At 36.5% G+C, this 16,403-nt stretch overlaps 1 long non-coding RNA gene across 1 annotated transcript in view; it reads right to left on the minus strand.

Annotated features, from left to right (window-relative positions):
* The window catches only part of LOC135273655 (uncharacterized), a 192,149-nt gene that overhangs the window by 123,470 nt on the left and 52,276 nt on the right, over positions 1-16,403 (minus strand). The window contains exon 3 of the long non-coding RNA XR_010341445.1: positions 12,825-13,135. This is a non-coding gene — a long non-coding RNA (uncharacterized LOC135273655). The remainder of the gene's footprint in view (positions 1-12,824; positions 13,136-16,403) is intronic.

Here is a 16,403-nt window from a genome sequence, read left to right on the forward strand (position 1 = left end):
AATAATATATACAAAATTTGGGATAATGGTTATCTCTGAGAAGAGAGAAAGGGGCTATAAAATAGTGTATAGATAAATATAAATTTCTGTTCTTGGGGGAGGTTTTAGGCTCATGGGCTTTTTATATTATTAAAACAAAAGATGGCCATGCTTAGTCAAATGATGATAGTATATCCTGGCCTAAGAATGATAATTAATCTAACTTGAGATATCAAATTCCAGAAAAGATGGTAGCTTCCTTTAAGAAGATTAGTAGGTTGTCTTTTTCACTGACTTTGCATGTTCCATTTTGTGTTGTATTTGGTATCTTATGTGAGTCACTCCACAAGCCATTACTTCTTTTATAATAAATGTCAAAAGATAAAATTGCACAGAATTTACTTTTACATTTTACCAAACGTACTATGGTGAGCCCTACCTAGTTGGCAATAAACACTACTGCTGATACCTTCAAAGATTCACCAAGCAACTGGGAAACTTGATGAGATGGCAGAAATAACAAACTTGTTTTTTAAAGACCACTTGAAAAAGCCTATTTGCTTTCTTTTCCTTCCTGCCAATCACACTTATTTTGTACCACATTAGCTGCTGCACGTGCCATGTGCTCCATGTTTGTGGTAATAAGTACTAATCAGGTAGAGGAGAATAAAATCTACTGTTCAATTTCAAAATATAAATGTAAATTTATGTTTTCAGATACAATCAGAAAATGTATGGCACAAAGAACTTTTAAAAGACTCAAAAAATCTTTTGAAATTCATTAATCTTTTAATTACTACTAACCACATTTAGGTTAAAATATCGTAGAAAAGCATGGCTTTCAGGCATGTAATGCTTTGCACTTGATAATTTTAACTTTGAAATTCAAAATTGCTGTCGTGATCAAATTCGTGTCAATTGAACAAAGAATATAGAATTCAGAGATGCAGTAAAATGTCAATGAAATATCCTGGACATATCAATGTAGAGAACATAGACCCATACATTTGAACCAACCTTACAAAACCACTCATAAATATGTAGCTAATGAATCACTCTACATAGTATGGTCGTGACTAATTCCATAAATGAAAGAGCAGAAATGATCTTCCCCAGAACTTTAAGCAGGCTATGACAATAGACTTGGCATTTAATTAGAATTCCCAAATTGGTAATACCAAATTCAACTGAGGTGCATATGTGCCTCTACTCACATGGTTGCTCCTGTACACATGCTTCATGACTGATCAGATTTTAGCTAGAGTTTTCTATAGTTCGGGAGTAGCGCAGAGTTAGGTATAATGAGCAGGAAAAGGAGCAAAGACCTATATAATGTCATTCCCTCGATCATGCAATAAATATTTTTTCTTTATCTCCTGCATGCCATGGACTGTGTCAGATGCTAAGGAGTAATGTCGTGCAAACATGGCAAGGCCTCTGTCCTCATACAGGCAAGTGAATGGAGACATGACTGCAGACTGGCTTGTGTTTTGATGAAGAAGCACCATGTGCTACAATAAGTTCAGCAATCTGAACTTTAAGAATCCACAAACAACATTCCCAAATCAAAGTCTCCCTGTGAAAGAGGAAGCCAAACTTCGTGGAAGAACTCTCAGGGCTTGGTGCTTCTCAGAAATGGGAAGTCCTAAGAACGAAGCTTACATGTAGGCTGGCAAGTTAGCCGGAAGAGGCAGTGGTTAAAACATGAAGAAACTTCTAAAGCAGGTTAAGTAGTTTAGATTTTATCCCAGGGCTGTGGGAATCTCTACATGATCAGGAAGTGAAATGAACACATATATATTTTATGAAGATCACTCTAATGGCTGTGTGAAGAATGGATTAAAAGGGAACCAGTTAGAGTGCAGGGAATCCAGTTAGAAAACTATTGCAGTAATCTGGGTTAGAGACACTGGTCTAAAGTAGGGTAATAGGGAGAAGCAGAAGATTCAAGTGCCCTTAAAATGTAGTATCAACTGACCTGGGTGAGTGGTTAAAGAAAGAGGAGAATCAAGTTTTCTTGCTACGCTCTACACAAAGCTTAAAAATAAAATAAGGTTTTAGTCAGGACATGGAAGAGATGTTAACCTATGCTTAGCTTCTACTTATGGGGAATAGTGGGAAAAGATACCCTGCCTAAAACACTAATCTAGGATACGATGAAGAAAAGAAAGATATTTAGATATTTCACCATCCAATAAGTATGTATGTATATAATACATTTATAGCTATATACACCTAATTATATATAATTCAAAAACAATTTATATTTAATACAACTCGTGTTAACAAGACTGGGTTTTGCAGATGCTACTGGTTATGAGACTGTAGGAAAAATCTTTTAACAGAGTTGTTTTTGTTTTTGTTTTGTTTTGTAGCACAATTATCACATAATAGAAAGTAAGTTATAATATCAAAAATGCATTTGAATTTTTTTAGTTCAGAATTGGTCATCAGTAGACAGATGCCTTGTTTGGAAAGACACAGAAATGAGCCATGTAATTTATATATTGACAGACCACTGGAAATTCTCTACAGTGATTCCCAAACATAGCGCACATAGGACCTTCTTGCTGCATCCTCACATTGTGGAAGCGGCAAGAGAGGATACTCATTCAGTGAAACCCCTTTATAAGGGTACCCAGTCCCATTCATGAGGGAGTAGCCCTCATAATCTAATTACTTTTTAAAGACCCCACCTCTTAATACTACCTCATTGGCAGCACCTGAATTTTGAAGGGGCCATGCATTGAAACCACAGCACCTGGGGATCATTTAAAAATGGCAAAGCTCAGCACACATTCGAGATCAATTAAAAGGATCATCTTTAGTGATGAGACACAGGCTTTGGCAGCTTTTTAAGCTCCTCAGCTGATATCACGGTGCAAACAAGTTTGGGGACCACTGGTGTGGAACAGGAAGATAAGAGAACTGAAACTGCTTTCTGTGTATATTGGAGCTGGTACAGTTTTCAGGCTACATTCAGGTGTGTAAGAAATGTCTGTCATTTCTCTGTTAAGCCCCCTATTCCACATGGTGGCTGAAATTTACTCTGTCAATCCAGGGCTTCTTTCTTTCCTCTGTCCCTCTGTTGCCCCTTTCTTTTTTTCTTTTTCAGAGACAAGGTCTTCCTTCATCAACCAGGCTGGAGTACAGTGGCATGATTATGGCTCATGGCAGTCTTGACCTTCTGGGTTTCTCAAAACTGCCTCAGCCTCCTGAGTTAGGGAGGACTACATTGTACACCACCATGACATGCCAGGCTTCTGTTGTTTCTTATTTGGGGATGGAGGGGAGTTATAAAATATCGAAGGAGAGGGGTTAGCAGGGATGAACACCCAGCCACAATCAGTCCATATTGCTCCACTAAGTCCCCTCAACACATGGCTTCTTCAGGCGTCAGTTTCTGAGATCCCTAATGCAGCTGCCTCATCCCATCCACACAGCCTCTCGGGTTCCCATGCTTGCTGGTCACAGCCCTACTGCTCTTTGGCCGCAAGGCAGACATTCTGCTCCTTCCTACTTCACACTCAAGTTAAGGAATAAGAGCAGGCTTTAAAAATAATGTAGAAAGAAATTATTGAGCATGAAAAACATTAACAGCATATCAAAATACAAATCATGATACTCTGCTTATCACTGGCCATTTATACAAAGATTTTATATTTGTTAAAATTTACTTGGCTTGTGTTAGTAGCATCTTCAAACTTTAGTTTTTCCGGAATCTCTTAAAGCCACTTATCCCTTTTGTGGGGGTAAATTTTTAAAATTAAAACATATAATCCATAAAGCTACTTAACTGCATGCACAGGGCAGCAATACTATATAGTACATTAAAGCTACCAGCAATGAGGATGGTCCTGCCAGCCTCGCCACTTTGGGGAATTCCCAGGATTCTCTCAGGAAACCTTCTAAGGAAAACTCTTGGACCATAAGTGACTCATGACTGGCTGATATGACACCAGTGTCGATTCTTTATTTTTATTTTTTAAGAGTAGTCACATTTTTCATAAATGCAAGTTACACTCCTTTGAAGATGAATACTGGCCAGCATCTGCCTTGCAAAATTTCCTCAGCTCCTATATGAACCTATTCTGTATGGTCATCTCAGGACTGTACTTCTAGCATCAGCAAACAATACACTATTGAAGCAAGAGGCTGTATTTATAGGGAGAGCCTACAGTTATTGTTGAATTACAGTTCTACATTTTTATTAATTTCTATAAAAACAGCATACCTCAAAATGTAGATGTTTAGGTCCTATTGTATCTATAGATCATTTTCCATTAAAAAATGAAACAATCTACTAGAATATGGGAAATGTAAAAAAGCAGTTTAGCAACAGTTTACATAAAGTATACTTAAAACTAGTTAAAAAATATTTGCATATTTGATGTAAAACTGAAAGAAACCAGAAGAAATCAAATTAACAATTATGTGTTAGGTTGTTGGGAAATGGGTATTTTTATTTTAAACATCCTTGAATCTTTTAATGATAATTTTAATACTGAATGTTTTTAATGGTCCCTTGATGTTTATTATGCTGAATATAAACAGAACTACAAATCTGCTCATTAGAATATAGCTTAAAGCATGTCTTGGCTTCAGTAAAATTTCTTAAACTATAATTTAAGCCTTCAGCCAGGTTAGTCAGTGGAACGAAAACATGACTTTCTATAAACGCTTTTTTTACAGCTAAAAGTTGAGGGACTGACTACCAGGATGTATTTCAATTTAAGGAGCGAGATGGTAGTATAGGTATGTCAGAGCAGTTATCATTCATCAATAAAAATGTGCTCAGGCTAAGTGCTTTTAAATATGCATGACTAAGTTCCCAATGTACTCTGTGGTCATTTGTTTGCTATGTGGCAGCCTGCCTGATTGCCTGTTATCTGATCAGGAGCTCAGAACTTAACATGGTATAGCAAAGAAAGTTCAGGTCCAAAACATCAACTCTGAAGATTGAATAATATTTCATGGTACCTGAAAGAGGAATAAAAAGAGCTCTAAATGAGAGTAAGAATGAGCAAATCTGTTGCCTTTTTACTGAGGAAGGAATAGGCACACCATCCTGTCTAGAACCAGCTTTCTATGTATCAGCTGATCTTCCTGTACATTGATGTTTTTCCTTCTTAAAAGTAGATTCCATATCACATTATGTGCCACAAAAGTGAGTTCTGACATATACAGTGGCAATGGTATCTGGACTATGGGGAGGAAGAAGGCGACTGGATGAACCCATTTACTTTCGATAAGAAGCAGATGAACTACAGTTTTTAAAGGGAAAAAAATGTCAAACCCAGGGAATCGTCCCTTCCAGCTCTTGGCAAGTTCAAACTAAGATTTAATGAGTTTCATCCTATATTGAGATGCTATTTGCAAAGATGGTGGCATTTCCAGAGATGGTCTTGCCTCGTGTATCTTATAGTCAAGTAGGAGCATGAAAGTAGAAACAGCAAATGCACAAGGCAGAGTCAAGCAATGGACCACAAAAGAGATGACTTGGGAACTGTACAAGGAAGTGAGATGCCTGCCAGAGAGGATTGGGAGGAGTTTTATGCAGGACATAGAATTTGAGGTAGACTATGATGATAGGTAAGTTTTCAATAAACTAGATGTAAAAAAGGATTTCCTGGGGATAGGAACTACAAGAACAAAGGCAAAGAGGCAAGACCGTAGAAGTCGTGGTAGGAGAAAGGTGGAGCACAGAGCATAAAGCCCACGCAGGAAATAAGAGACACGTACTGCAATACCAATGGAGTAAATGTCAGACCAGAGCTGAATTGAGCCAACTGATGACTTGTCTGACCTGCTCAGTATTTAGTTTCCTAACTATAATAAGAAAGAGAGAATGAGCAAGAGAAAGGAAGTGTGTGAGTTAGCAACCAGTATTTAAATATTGGGTGATTACACATACAACTCTAAATGTTTGGCTTCTCTTGAAAAATCTAAAATTCTGATAGCAATGCTGGGTTTGGAACCCCACATGTCAGTAATCAATGAATTTGAGCAAAAGTAGAGCCCTGAGGACAGGGTATGTACTCTGTTGAAGGCCACAGTCCCTAACACTTCTTATTACCTCTACAAATATCAATTGCCATCTATTTTTATGACTAGGCTGAGTTTTTGTTGTTGTTTTGTAATAAAGATAACCATTTTTCATAAATCTTGCTTCAGCAATTGTTAGATATCTGATTTCTGCAGGTATTTAAGCTTTCTGACCTCCACCATAAAGGAAAATCAGAAGATACTGAACACCAGCTGGAAGCATCTGTTCTTCATCTGGTAGCCAATAACAAAGCTTTGAAATACTTTGAGGATTTAAGTAATTGATTTAAGATGTGTTTTAAAAAGCATAATCTGGAACAGAAAAATAGATGTAGGAAAACAACTATGAGTCAAATTCATCATTCAAGTAAGAGGTAAAAGGGCTAGAGTTTGGGAGGCATGAGCAGCAATGAAGAGAAAAAGACATGTCAGAGATACTGCAGAGACAGAATCCGGTGATTTGTTGAAATGGAAGATGAGATAGAGAAAGAAACAGGCTATTTTAAAATGACACTTCGGCCAGGCACAGTGGCTCCTGTCTGTAATCCCAACCTTTTGAGGGCTGAGATGGGAGGACTGCTTGAGGCCAGGAGTTTGAGACAAGCCTAAGCAACATACTGAGACCTGTCTCTACAAAAAAAGTAAAAAATTGGACAGAGACCCTGTATCAAAAACAAACAAACAAACAAAAAACAATGACACTGAAATATCATGCCAGGGTAGAATGGTGGTTCCACCAACAGAGGTGAGTGAAATCTACAGTAGTTGCTGATTTTTCCAGGAAAGATTATCACTTATTTTGGGGCATGGAAAGTTTGTGTTGCCTGCTGAATATCCTGGTGGAGAAATTCATTAGGAGGTAGAGTCATTCCTAAATGTCTAAACAGCAGAACAATTAAAAGCGTTGGTTTAGAATCAGAACTCAGATTCCACATCTATAGAAGGAGTGTAATAGTAGATCCTACTTTCCTTGAGAGGCCCAACTGGGGATATGTGTAATGCACAGTGACTGCTGAATAAAAATTAAGTTACTAGAGAGTTAGATACATGTGTTCATGGAAGCTGTGAGAATGGAATAACCAAAGAAAAGACTATAGAAAGAGAACAGGTGATGTGCATACCATTCAAAGACAACTGGAAATTTAGTGATAACTAACTCAACCTTTTGATGATTCTGTATTCAAGAAAGGCTGACGGTCATTGGATGCAGAAGTGGGGACCCAGAGACACAATCTACCTACCCTAAAACACCCAAGTGGCCTCTTCTTTTTGGCATATTGACTACTTAGTTCAGTTCCTATGTAGCTGACAGATACACTTCTCTCCTCCAGTAGTGCCTGCTGACCTCCTGACACATCACTTGATAGAGTGGACTTCTGAGTCAGGTTGGTCTTCATGGCTGGATGGACAGGTAGGTGACAGAATGAATAGAGAGCTAGACAGATAAATGGATGAGATCATGTATTGTGTAGTACTACCTGAAATTAAAAGGATTCTGTTAAATGATTTTATGATAGGTTAATTAGTCTACTATATCTAGTAGACTAATGGCATTAGTAAATTTAACATTTGCATTTATAAGAAAATTTTAAACCTCTCACAAAAGTCAGTGATATTCAGACAAAAAAAGAAAGTTGGCTAATAAGTAAGACAAGCTAGGTATAAGTGTTTATATCTCAACATGTCTCTTTAAAAAAAAAAAAAAGAAAAGAAAATCCACTTCCAATCTCTCTTCCCCAAGACATGTAACCTCAGACCTGGAAAACAAAGGAAGCCAATGAGAGAATTTGTTGTTTGTAAGAATGGAATGTTTAACTCAGGGGTGACTTGTACTTTAGAATGATATGAACGCTTCATATAAATAAGCAACTGATAAACAGCTTTCACCTATACTCCAGCTAGAGCAAAAATTGTTCACTTTAGTGATAATGAGAACTTTATTAAAAGTTGAAAGATAGTTAAAATGTGGTTAGTCACCATGGCACGTGTATACCTATGTAACAAACCTGCTCATTCAGCACATGTATACCAGAACCTAAAGAAAAATTTTTTTAAATGTGGTTAGTCACACAGGTATTTTGCCTGCTAATTTAAAAATTCATGACATGTCACGTGTCAGGGTATAAAATATTGGATATGGGCATGCATTTTTTATAGGGCCTATTAGAAATGCCCTCTGGTAAAACAATTGATCATTAGACAGGAAAACAGAAATTTTGGTTTCAATTTGCCATTTAGCAAATTACTGCTGCACCTTATCACATAAATATGCTTTAGCAAGAATGTCACTGAATCACCCCACTCCTCAGTTTACTTAATATATAAGAAAAAAAGGTGAACAATTTCTTCAGACCTCTAGCTCTGAGAACTTTCTAGGTCTGACAATTTCTGACCGTCTTTATATGTGGATTCTGCAATAGATATTGTGTTTATGTCACATTCTTTTTTTTACACACCTTTGAATTGTGTGTTTGGAATGAGTAAAAGAGTCTCAGCTGCCTTCAGAGGACCTTGATTTTTGTTCATCACCCCCGCTGTACTAGGTTTCAGAATGACTGCCAAAAATGGAGCCCTCAGGTGAAGGTAATTTTCCAAGGCTGCTCATTAAGTGTGAGTCTAGAAGTTGCCTCCTAAGAACAAGACATAATTTTGAAGAATTTCTAACTAGCCAAGAGAATCACAAAGGGCCCCTTTCAGCTGCCTCTTGTACACAGTATAGTTTAAACCCTTAGCCTTCTACTTAGTTCCTCAACAGAAGCCAGCATCTACCTGAATTTTGCTATGTTTATCTGAATTTTCTCATTCAAGCAAGAGTCAGTGGCATAAAGCTTCTCCAAAACAAAACCACAAACGTCCCCTAAATTAAGATATACAATCTGTTTTGGTCTTTAACTATAAGTCAGTTATAGTTAACTATGTAACTCAGTTATAGTTAAAGGTTTTAATACTTCAAAACCTTGTTAGAGAGGGCAGCACAGTTTGCAGGGCCTGGTCTCTAGCTTCTTTACACACAGATTCCACTTGAACAGATTTACACGAAAAATAAGACCATCAGATTCCACTTGAACAGATTTACACGAAAAATAAGACCATCAGATTCCACTTGAACAGATTTACACAAAAAATAAGACCATCGGAACTTTTTTTTCCCCCAGGGATACTTTGATTGCTCTTTTGGACTTAATTCTTTTCCTCTTAGTATACTAAAAAGTGGCTTGTAGTAAGAAAAAAAAATAGATATTTATCAATGATATTTTTATAATTTTAAAGTTGAGGAGTTGAAAATATATTTTGAAATATTTAACCTGAACTAGTTAAGTTTTGACTAATTTTAGAATATACACTCATAAGGCAAAGCTCTATTCTCTTTGGCTCCCACCACAAAAATGTTCACAATCCACAACATTCCAAAACAATACCATCCAATATCCGACTCAGAAATCTGGTCTGCTGGCTAGATCTGACTGCTAAAACAGAAACGTCTTCAATACATAAAATAGTTTATTGATTTAAGATGGGCAGGGACCCCTTGGAGATATGATAAAGCACGCCAAATTGACTTCAGGCAATTAAGATCATAGTAAGAAGTGTATCCAGAATATCAAGAATTTACAAGAAGGAGGCATATTATTTCTGACAAATTTATGGCATGTACTTTTCACAAGTTCTAATATTTCTTCCTTGAATAAAATGTTCACAGTGAAACTGGATAATAAGAATTACTCTCATACTCTGGGTCACAAAGTATTTGTGAGATTTTTTGGAGTAGCATCTGAAAATATTGATGCTACTAAATACTTTCTTCCAGGTTACAGCCCTCTAAATTTAATACCCTAATCAAACAAAGACATTTGGAGGCACCCTGATTTCTCTTGCTTCTGTAGCTTATGATAATCATTACCTCACTTCAATCAGGTTTTGGATGACTCGGTTCTATTCTAGGTAGTGCCTGTGTAAGAATGGTTTAATCACACTAATAACAGTTGGCTTGATTCTCCCATCCTATGCCCATGTAACTTTCATAAAGTCAAAAATCCCTTTCAAAGTGCCTTAACCCTGAGAATTCATATGTTGCCCATATGTGAATATTTGTCCATCTTTAAGATGATTGCTTCTTTGTTGGTATTATTATCTTCCTCTCAAAACAAATAGAACAAAGAGTGCATGTCATGCCCTTGTTTTTCAGAGACGAAATCTCTAGAAAGTAGTTAATGGTCCAACTGAAAAATGTTGTAACAATACAGTGCTTCCTGGTTTTCCAATTTACCACAGGTGAGTAATCTCTGAAAAACCCAAGACAGTGAACAGATTGAATCACTTTTAACAATTTGAATCTTGAATGATTTCCAACGTGCTTGTATTCAAGCTGTTTTTGCTTTTCTTTAATACTTCAAATAAAGATTAAATAATTTTTCTTTGAAAATTGGCTGAAAGTACTGGAAAATTGTGTGCTTTACAAAACTACATTCATTATAAAAGGACTGGGCATTGTAATTACACTGATATTTTAATTGGTGTGGCCATAACTTTGGAGGTAGGGATTGTCTCTTTCAATTTTTCTTTGGCATGCTGATATTCTCTTAAAAAGACATAATTCCAATACATTCACACATTTCAACATTACTGGAACATTTCATTATATAAGTATTTTAATGGGGCTTTGGGAAAAAAAGTTGTAGACTTTCAACACTGAATATACTAAGGTATTTTCCAATCTTCCAAATGGGCCTTAGAATTCTAGTTTGGAGAAAAGTCCTCCATCAGCACATTATGACTACTCTAAATGTAACACTGACCACTATATTAAGCTGAATTTGCCATCAACTGAAACAAAGGCAGAAAAAGTAAAAATATATATGGTTTTGAAAGATAGTGTATGTTCTATTATAATGCATCTAACAAATCAAAATATAAAGCTTGAACAACTAGGATGCAATTTCCAGATTTTGATTTCAGTATATTGGAATTTTTTTAAGTATATTTAGATATCTTAAAATTTTGCTTTAGATTCCCATTGTTGATGAACACCAACAAAATCACCTTTTCTTTAAAAACAGCAAAAGCTAAGGAGAAAGATTATTGATTCTTGACATAAAGAAGAAAGCATTAGCAATCATGCCTAGTACATTCATCACAGAATATGAAGAAAATGAACGTTTTATGATCATCTTGTGTTGAGGAAAACCATTCAGCTGAGCCATCTCATTCTACCACATGCATAGAAAACGTTTACTGTCATAATCACAAGGGTCACTGAATGCTAAAACCATATCATGAGGTCAAATGAGCACAGACTTTGTAAGCTTTGTAAGCTGATAAGTCCTGGCTAAATTTACATGGATTCTTGAAGAATATGAGCTATTTGGGGGAAAGGACAGGGCAAAGCATAATTTATCCCAGCAGTTGTTTGGAAATTTTAATATTTGAAAATAATATCTAAATTGGCACCTGTGTTGTACAAAACGCGTAGCTACTTAAGAAAATCTTTTTTTTTTTTTTTTTTTTTTTTTTTTTGTAAAAACTTCTGTTTCCCCAGTTGCACTGTTTGAAAGTGAATCATGTACCAGAAGGTTGTTCAGGATTATGAAACTTAATGCATTTTATCACAAGCAAATATAAACATTTTCAAGGAAAGCACAGATAAGAGACATAAAAGACCATATGTTTTCAAGGCACTCCATGTCAAAACAATACCAGTCTCCAGAAAATAACTGCTAGTCATATTGAATTATTTTGCCTGATATCTTCCAAAAGTTACTTGGAAGAAATTACAGTGCACTCCATGTACCATGTAATGGATAAAAATATATTTCCCCAGACCAAACATATTCTATTCATGAATTATTTTATTGACCATAATACTTTATAAGATTTCCCAGTTTTACTGCTCATAAGTTAGTGGCAAAGTCAAAAATGAAATAAGAGAAAACAGAGGTTCAATTTTCTGGAAAATATTTCTCAAAAAGCTATGTAAACTCCTTTTATTACAAGAATAGTCTTAATACACAAAAACAGGCAGGGCATGTTCTCTTACCAGAGACTAAGATTTTTTTTTTCTTCTGGTGAGAGCCTGTAACCATACACAGGTTCACACTGCTCCTGCCAAACTCCACTTTGAAGCTCAAACACACACATGCACAGAAAAAGAGAGAACAGCAGCAAATCCACTTGAAAAAGGAGAAGCTGAAATAGCCTACCTCTAGGCAGCCTTCTGGCTTTCACATTTCACCAGTCTCCCTTTCTGACCCGTGTCAAAATACTGCTCAGGTGATTAGATGGGGCACTGCAAAGGACTTGTTCGACATATAATCCTTTTCACACTGCTCTTAGAAAGGGCCTCTTGCATTGCCAAACCACTTTCTAAACAATTATATAAAGAACGTGGTAAATAAGTCTTCAAAAAAAAATCTTCAATATCAAAGTAACAAATCATGCCCTAGAAACGGCTCTCACACTGAAAGGAGGGGCAGGGCAGGGCGAGCGAAATGGAAGGATCCTTCGCTAGTGATGCCGGTAGAATTCCTCGTCCTTTTCACAACGTCCTTCCTAATCTATTTCTGTGTTTTGGGCCCACAGTTTACTTCCGATAATCCTTCTGTTTTTGAACGCCTAATGTGTACTAGACTCTGCTAGATGTTTATATCCCTTATCTCATTTATTCCTTTCAGCAACCTAACGCACATCTTGATACTCAGTACCAGCTAAATAACTTGCAGCGTTTAACACAAAATGAAAATTTGGAGTCTGTGATTCTAAAGGCAAGTAAAATTGTCATGACAGATTCTATATAAAGCACTTACTTTTCTTTCGCAGTCTCTTTCTCAAGACATTCTTCAGTTGCTAATTTAATGTTGTGTTCCTTGGGCACAGGTACTCGCACCACACCAGTGAAGAAGCTCACAGATGCTCGCAGGTGTCCCCAGTCTCGCCCCGTGGTGCGTTCGCGCATCTGCTCACGTGCAGCTCATCAGGGGCTAGATTGCCTCTCTTGCTGACTACCCAATCAATGCATCATGCTGCAGCTCGGCGGGTAGGGGCGTTGGGCCAGGCATCTTCCCTTTCTACTAGACCAACTCCAATCCAAGGCAGGTGGGATACACTAGGAAGGCACCTGGATCACAAATGGGTAAAAGGTTCATTCCCACCTGTGCGATGTACCATGACAATGTACCATCCCAAGACATTGCGGGGCATGCAAGATCCTCCCCACACCTGCACCCTGGCCCCTGACAAGGGAGAAGGGCCCAACAGACACCACTGGGTGAGGGAGGCCAGTCCCGGCCCAGGGTGCACTGGGGAGGGGAGCTGGCAGCCAGAAACCCATCTGCAGTGGTGGGGAAGCCCCCAGCACTTGCTCCCTTGTCATTTCTGACCTCATTTACAAATCACCAAATCAAAGATATAATTACTAAGAATTTAGAATGTGACTATTAGAGCCTTAAACTAAGTTCAGGACCCTTCTGGGGGGTCATTGAGCTTTGTGTGACTGCACTGGTCACATGCCCAGGAAGTCAGCTTTGCTAACAAAGAGAAGATATCCAACAAGTATTAGTTCCTTTATCTTCCTCAACTATTCTCTCTATTAGCCCTTAGGACCCCCACCCACCCAATTGAAAGCATGAGGTTTATTTGTCAAAAATATAGCAGACATATTTCCACCAAGAGAAAAGAAGAATCATTATTTTCTGTTTTCTCCTTTCTTAAAAATGATGAAATGAACTTGGAGAGAGAGTTAGTAACATGGTAAAAGATCCATCTGGTATGCACGTGGTAGACCCGGGTCTGAAACCAGAGTTCTTGACCTTTCTGTTATGTGCAGCTGTCAGGTAGTAGAAGTGGCAAATGCATGATGAACGCTTCCTAATAAATGTGTTGATATCTGGTAATGTTTTTACCTGCTTTTACCACTGACTTTTAGAAAAAAAGTATAACCGAAACATCTTGACACCTGAACAAGCTGTTCATGAAATGTCCTTCTTGTATGTTATGGTTTTAATGTGAATGCAACACTTATTGAGAAAAATAAATCTTCTCATAGATGACCATCACCAACTTGTTAATTGCTCTGTATAAAACAATGTATACATAACGTTTCACTGACTCATGCTTTTGTAATAGTCTTAAAAATATAAGCTTAACCTTGCACTACTCTTGAAATGCACATACATGCCATTATATAATCCTATGAATTTTAGATAAATTTCATTCTTTAAATTAATCAATACTAATCAAAATAATATATTACATTATAAAAAAACAAAATATAAGGAAAAGATAATAAATCACTCACTTTACCACTCTCACACAATCACACTTAATTTTGGTGTATTTTTATTCTAGTATTCTATGACAAAAATATGCAATTGTACTCTAGTGCTTTGTTTTACATAAAAGGAAATTCTAAAACCAAGAAGCAAAGTCCCCACGTATGATTTTTTATTTTGCCAAAGGCACAGACATGGATTAGAAACTTTTTAAAATATATCTTCTATATTGAAACTAAAATTACAACTTTTCATTTTGAAAAATGCTGAAAAGAAAAAGTAAAAATATCCCAGAACTCACCTATGAAGTAAAATTTTCTTGTCCTGCACTCGCTCAATTCTATACACTGGACTTAACTATTTTTAAAGATTATACAAACTTTAAAAATAGTTAAGTCCAGCATAAAAAATTAGATATAAAGGTATACATCTTGCTCAAAAATTTATAAAATTCATGCTGGATAGATATATGTAGATACACATGAATATACACATTATTATCTAATAGGAATCATACTATACATATTGATATATAGTATGTGTATACTCAAAAGCTTGTAACCTACATCTGGTACTAAAATGTTATATCATATTTGACCTTACATATTTATTAATGTCCATAAAGGTAATTAAATTTACAGGGTAACTTATTTCCAGGTCAAAAAAGAACATTTTTTACACTAACATATCTAGAAGTCTGTTGGGCATGAAGATCGTGTGTGTGTGTGTGCGCGTGTGTGTTTTGTTTTTTGTTTTTTGAGAGAGGGTATCACTGTGTTGTCCAGCCTGGAGTGCAGTGGCACAATCACAGCTCACTGGAGCCTCGACTGCCTGGACCCAAGCAATCTGCCCATGTTGACCTCCAAAGTGCTGGGACTACAGATGTGAGCCATCATGCCCAGCAAAATATCTAATTGACCCATCATCAATGGGGTATCCTTTCGAAGCAAAAATACTTTATTCTACCTCCTAACCTCTCTAAACCTTCATTTGTACCTTCCTGGTATAACTTACTGCAGTTTCTTTATTTTACAGTTGAGGGCCCAAGTCAATCCTCTCAATTAAATTACAAGATATTGAGGAAAAAAACAATATATCTTGTTTTTCCTGTAGTCTTTAGAAACTAGTTTTTTGCACAGGCTATGTCCTTAGTTAATGTTTATTGCTTAAACAAATGCATAAATGAGTAACCCAATTTACTTTGAGTTGCTTCACTAACAGTAGTGTTAGGTTTGCACTAATCAAACTTTTAACATAGTTTTCCTTTGTGACGCACATGTGAGATGACAGGCCAAGTTCAGTGTGTGAGCACTGCGAAAACAACAAATGCACCCATGTAACAACTAAGCCTGAAGTTTTGTTCTCATATCCTGGTAATTAGCAGTGAAATTTCATTGTCATTGTAGCCTTTTAAAATACCCCCTCACACTTGACCATTTTTAATCTACTTGAAAAGGTCATGACAGTTATAAGCGTCTAAAAACTTGAGCCTCTTTACTCTCTGTAAGTAGTGACTAAAACCTTATATTAATCAAAAAATCCTTTTGTAAGATTTTAAACTCAGAGTTTTATCAAATTGCACACATATGCTTTAATTTCTTAGTAAATACATAGGCCATGTCTTTGTTTTTCTATTCTTGTATATGCTCAACCTTATAAATAGTATTTTTCCTTGTTTGGAGTCCCAATTTCTTCTAGATTTTGATGTAAATTTTTAAATGTACCTAAAAAGAATAGTACAATGAACTCACCTCCAAACTTCAACAATAATTTAATAAATGTTTAGACTCCTAAAAGTGAGGTAATATTTTTCCCAGAAAATTTTATGACATTTCTTATCAACCTTCCTTTCAAACTCTAGACAAAGTTCTACACAAAAGTAAACAGAAGAGTCACCTCAAAACAAAAGAGCTTCAGGAAGTGAAAACCAGAACCACGTGTGCGCCTTTCAAGGCAAGATTGGCCTTATACTTAGGCATCTTGTTTGCGAATTTTGTTTTCTGAATAATTAAAATGTTCCCCCCACCCCTTGATTTCTTTTTTCTTTCTTTCTTTTGAGACAGGGTCTTGCTCTGTCACTAAGGCTGGAATACAGTAATGCAATCATGGCTCACT

Source organism: Aotus nancymaae, unplaced genomic scaffold (assembly GCF_030222135.1).
Source record: "Aotus nancymaae isolate 86718 unplaced genomic scaffold, 86718_ANA_hifiasm-v0.15.2.pri h1tg000008l, whole genome shotgun sequence".
Taxonomy (NCBI): Eukaryota; Metazoa; Chordata; class Mammalia; order Primates; family Aotidae; genus Aotus; species Aotus nancymaae.